This window comes from Equus caballus, chromosome 2 (assembly GCF_041296265.1).
Source record: "Equus caballus isolate H_3958 breed thoroughbred chromosome 2, TB-T2T, whole genome shotgun sequence".
Lineage (NCBI taxonomy): Eukaryota > Metazoa > Chordata > Mammalia > Perissodactyla > Equidae > Equus > Equus caballus.
In genome coordinates this window covers 83,008,890-83,014,733 of record NC_091685.1, presented here as the reverse complement: position 1 = coordinate 83,014,733, position 5,844 = coordinate 83,008,890, and the positions used below count along the sequence as shown (strand labels likewise).

At 35.6% G+C, this 5,844-nt stretch overlaps 1 long non-coding RNA gene across 1 annotated transcript; it reads right to left on the bottom strand.

Annotated features, from left to right (window-relative positions):
• Window positions 1-942: 942 nt before the first annotated feature.
• Window positions 943-2,542, bottom strand: LOC138921852 (uncharacterized). The gene is made up of 2 exons (XR_011434751.1): window positions 2,430-2,542; window positions 943-1,065 (listed from the first exon to the last, which is right to left on the bottom strand). It is a non-coding gene; the product is annotated as an uncharacterized lncRNA (long non-coding RNA).
• Between the last annotated feature and the right edge of the window lie 3,302 nt (window positions 2,543-5,844).

Here is a 5,844-nt window from a genome sequence, read left to right as displayed (position 1 = left end):
AGATTTGCCCTCAGCTAAGATCTGTTGCCAATCTTTCACATTTTTTCTTGGGGAAAATTAGCCCTGAGCTAACATCTGTGCCAGTCTTCCTCTACTTTACATGGGGGTCGCTGCCACAGCATGGCTGACAAATGGTGTGGATCCCTGCCTGGAATCCAAACCTGTGAACCTGGGCTGCCAAAGCAGAGCACACTGAACTTAACCACTATGCCAAGGGGCTGGCCCCCCAAAGAGGTAATTTTTTAAACAGAGGATTCATTAGTAACATAGATAGCCATCTTTACAGAATCTCCTGTTAGTTATTAATAACTTTTTTCTGTCTTCTTGGATAACAAAAATTAGACAAAGTAACTCTTTTGTATTGAAGTCTGTTTAAATATAGCAATGTATGCCTGAAGAAGACTAAAGAATTTTTATATTTTGTCCTTTATAAGTAAAAGAGATCCTCACATTTGAATTAACTAAGTTAAAAAAACATATCTATGTCTATGTTAGAAAAACTTTCAATTATTATTTTTTATCTGGCCAAGCTAAAGCCCTCGAATCAATAATGCCTTCTTTATTCACAAAATAACATTGTCCTGATAAATTGTGAAAATGAAGGGACCTCTTTTTTGTGTGTGTGTGAGGAAGATTTGCCCTGAGCTAACATTTGATGCCAATCCTCCTCTCTTTTTGCTTGAGCAAGACTAGCCCTGAGCTAAGATCTCTGCCAGTCTTCCTCTACTTTGTATGTGGGTCATCCCCACAGCATGGCAGATGAGTGGAGCAGGACTTCATCAGGGATCCGATCCCACAAATCCGGGCTGCTGAAGCAAAGTCTGTGGAACTTTAACCACTCGGCCGTGGGGCTGGCACTGAGACCTGTTTCTTAAAATGTATTTTTGTCTACTTGTCCATGTGGAGATAATAAAATACGTTGCTTCAAACACAATGGAAATAAATTAAATTTACTGAGCTTTATTCACGTGTTAATGTTTCAGTTTCTTTTGACCTTCTTAAAGTTTGGCATACTTCCTGCTTCTTGGCTTTTCTCATCTTTTTCCAGATCAGCTTCTTCCAGAGCTACAAATTTGTTAAAAGCAGCAGTTAAGTGTTCCTAATGAAACCAGTGAAACTGCACTAAACGCCAACTAATGTAAATTTTAAGTATGTTCTTTCACTAGCCTGATAAAACCTCTATTGCTTTTAGCTGTTCCATCAGTAACACTGCACCTGATTTGGCATCTGAATGAGACATCTTTTGTCTTGGTTTGCAAATGGAAACACTTAACTTAATCAATTGCAAATAGTTTCCTTAGAAATTATACTAACCAAAATGGAATGGAAATAAATGAAGAATTATTTCTGGAAATTTCTATATTTCTTTTGACAAACTAAAACACAAGCCCAAACAAAAAACTAATTTTCTAAGAGGCAAAGACTCAAATATCAAGTATCATATTTACTTTGTATATTTGTTTTCCTAAATATATACCATTATATTAGAAAAATTGTTAATAAATATTTTATTCTTATGAAATTCAAATACTGTATTTGATTCATCTGGAAGTTTTCCAAAATCTGTGCACAGAGATTTATATTAAATAGCTAGGAATTCTGATCTTATTTTGTTATTGATTCCTTCAAAAATTGGGTAGAAATCTTGAATTCATAAATCTTGTGGGAAAGATTCCCTAGGAATGCTCCAAACCCCAAGCCTGAGATATAAATGACTCTTCTTCCTCTTCAAATATTCCTAGTACAAGCCCGTCTACCACATGCAAATATGTGAACTCCCTCCTTTCATTCGCCTGCCTTCTCTTCTGGCATCAAGCTTGTAGTGGCTCAGTGATGCCAGATTACCGTCACAGCTGTAGAGGTGGAAGCTCCTTGAATAACACTGCTTTGTGTTAGAGCAGCCGTTCTTGCCATAACCACTTTTATTTTTATTTTTTAGGTACAAAATTATTTATCAAAAACCATTGGGATACAGCCAGTTATTGACTGAGGATATAGATTGATCAACACTCAAATTTTGTACAGATTTCATTAATGGAGAGATTTAAATTTTTAAAAAATTGTGTAAATAACCCTTTAAATCAGTTTTAAAGCTATTTCATAAAAATACCAAAAAGGAATTGATGTAGCACCAAATTGAAATAATCATGTGTTATTTTGCAATCATAATATGTTACTTTGAAAGAGAGTTACTTTCAGTGCAAATTCATTACATTGTTTACTTAATCTATTTTAACGAAATTTTTTAATATTTGGAAACAATTCAAAATTAACATGTTCTTTTGCAAATCTTACTTCTTAAATGTAAATCTGGTCATGCTTTATTTCTTACTTAAAATTCTTCAATGACTCTCATAGTCTTCAGAATAAGGTAAAAATAAACTGTTTAGCATGGCATTCAATGTTCTTCATTACCTGATTTTACTTACCTCTCTGGCTTTATCTTCTTCCATTTTCCTGTGATGTTCCAGCCATACTGTAGTTCTGAACACCTATTTGGCTCACACTCAATTCAAATGCCCATAAACATCATGGTCTGTCTGTTTAGAAAAAATTTATACACCAGAAGTACTTTCATCTAGCTAACTCCTAATTATTCTAATTCCTAATTATTTTACAAGATTCAGCCCAGTCGTCTTCTTTGGGAAACCTTCCTGATTCCCCCATTCTGGGTTATGTGCTCCCAGAGTGCTCTGTACTGTGACAACTCTTAACCACACTTTTCTGTAAACTTCTGTCTGTTTCTCCTACTTTGGATCACTTTAGTGTAGGTACCATTTCTTACTAGTTTTTATATTTCAGTTGCGTCCACAATGTTTGACCCATAGGAGATATCCAAAATACGCTTGTATTCAAAGAAAAATAAAATAAAAATGAGCTGTGTGGTGTTACTTCAGTCTTAATGAGTAATTTTCTTACTTAAAAAAGAAAATACTGTCTAATGTTATTGCTCTAGACCTCTAGACTTTCCACCTTCCTGCGCTTTCAATAACCAGATCCTAGGTTTCATTCATTTACACAGAAAGTATTGGAAACTGAGTTGAATTTTTGAAATTAATAAATAAAAGAAATTGGACAAAAGAATAAGAGATAAATCTTTATCAAAAGTACGATTAACTATTTTGTCTTGAGATAAAAAGTTTTCACCTGGGACTACCAGTTTGGACTAATGCTAAATCCATAAATGCATATGGAAGTCTCCTCCTATTGGCACTTGACCTACATATGATGTTGAAAAATGTCAGACTTTGCTTTATATTAATGTTTTTAGAGGCTATCTATCTATCTATCTATCTACCTGTCTATCATCTATCTATCTTCACCAATTCTATTTTTCTTTTAGTATTGCATTTTGAGTTTCCATATATTTCCTTTAAAGTTCTATATAGGTAATTTACTAAAAATCGTTTACATAAAGCAGGATACGAAAATGAAAAGCCCTATGTTTCAATCCTGGCTCTAATGCATAGAAAAAAAATAAGATATGATACCTACCTCCAATGTTAGAGATACTGTACATAAAGCTTCTGGTATCAGGTAACTCATTTATGCTTGCTTTTAGCCTTTATCTCATCCTCACTCCATTTCCTGTGAACCCCATCTTATTTAATGAAGATGACAGACTGAAGCTTTAATTATTCTTTTTCTCCTTTCTTCTCTTCCATGAACTTTATTTCCGTATCCGTTTTAACAATTCTTCCATCTTTCTTCCTCTAAGTGTAAGCATCCCCAAAGATACAGCTGGACTTCTTTTTATGTATTTTCCTTGGTGTAGCAGTTGGTATTGTGCCTTATATTACATTTCCATCCCTGACTTTCTCCTAAGTATAGGTTTTTCATTTCATTTTTGCTAGATATCACTATTTGGTACCTCAATGTCAATGCACCCAAAATAGAATACTTCATCTTTCTTCCCACAATTGCACTTCTTCTGTTCCATATTTCTATAAATATCCCACTAGCAACCTACTTATCCAGGTTCAAAAACTGTGAATTGTTTCTGAGTGTTTTTCACTACCCACCACGTTCAACCAGCTTATAAGTGGCATGAATCCTTCTGCTGAAATCTCTCTCACGTACATTCTCTTCTTTATTTCAGCTGCTTTTTCAAAGTCGTCTTTCACATCCCTCTCTCCTATCCATTTCAGATGCTATGTCCAAAGTCCAGGTACTACAATAGGTCTGAAATGTTCCCTCTACCTTCAAAAGAAGTGAAAAAATTAGTAAACTAATGTCTAAGTAGTGAATAAAGTTGTTAAGAGTCCTCACTATGATTCTCTTTTATATCTGCTTATAGTACTTGTCACGGGCTGAATTATGTCCTACTAAAAGGCATATGTTGAAATCTCAACCCCCAGTACCTCATGATGTAATCATATTTGGAGATAGGATTTTAAAGAAGATAAGGTTGTTAGGGAGGAGCCCTAATCCAATATGACTTCGGTGTTCTTATAAGAAGAAGAAGGGACGCCAGGGATGTGTACACACAGGGACGACCGAGTGAAGGGGCAGCAAGAGAGCAGTCATCTGCAAGCCAAGAAGAGAAGCCTCAGAGGAAACCAACCCTGCTGACATCCTCCTCTTGGACTTCCAGTCTCAAGAACTGTGAGAAAATAAATTTCTATTGTTTAAGCACCCAGTCCACGGTATTTTGTTATGGCAGCCCTAGCAAACCAATATGGCGTTGAACTCGGGTCAAGTACTTTCCAGTCCATAGGCATCCTAATGTTCCTCTGATAAACAATAAAGTTGATCATGCGAGGACAGAGAAAGAAAGTACTGGCAAAAGGAGGAAGCAGAAATGCAGAAGAGCTGCAGAGTCAAAATGTTTTTTACCCACTACTTTTTCTTTGATATTAAAGTTTATTGCAGATTACTTAGCTTTTCAGAAGAAGGTTTTTATTTTTAAGTGTTGGAAAGCCTTGGGATATTTAATGATGGAGTTAGAAAACGTGAAGATGAAAGTAAAGGAAAAGGAGAGGAGAATTGATGTATTATAGTTCCAAAATACATGAGAGATGATAAGGCTCAGGAGAAGAAACATAAAAGGAAAAAATGTTTTATTTTAACTGAATGGAGGGAGAAAAGAAAAGTTCTCATAAGTACATTTGTGGAATGAACCTTGAGGAAATTTCCATTCTTATGCTTTCCATTTTCTCATCTGTCGAGGGTAAGCAGGAAGAGGGATGTTCAGAGGTTTCAGGAGAGCAGAGAATGTATGAAATAATCATGGAAAACAAGAGCAGACATAGTAAGATTGCTGAGCATAGAGAGGGCTTATCTACTATAAATGTCACTTAAGCTATTCTGTTAAGTAATTAATCTGTTGATGCAGTTTTGAAGAAAGTAGATAACTGCCTTCACCCAGGATTGGAATTTTGTTAAGGGAATGCAGCAGAAGGACAATGAGGCAGTGTAGTTCAGCCAATCAGTAAGAAAGCTATTCCTTGAAACTGCCACAATTTATATCCCCTTCAGTCACTGAACTGAAACAAAACAAAATGAAACAAGCCAAAAATAACTACCCCATTGTTCCTATGTTTTTGGCCATCCACATCCTTGGTTCTGTCATCCTCATCCTTTCACATTCCATTATGCATTCCTCACCAATCCTGGGAGATTTTCTTCACTGACAGCTCTTATATCCTCTGGCCTATCTCTATTTCCCAACACTCAACCCATGTTCAGGCCCATAGTATTTTGCGTAGACATTTACAACTTCCTCAATGTTCTTCTCGTTCCTTATTTTGTCTCTCCCATCATTGTCTCCAAAAGGCAGTTCAAGTGATCATTCTGCAAAACAAATATGATCATATAATTCCCTTTCCTTAAGACCCTTCACTG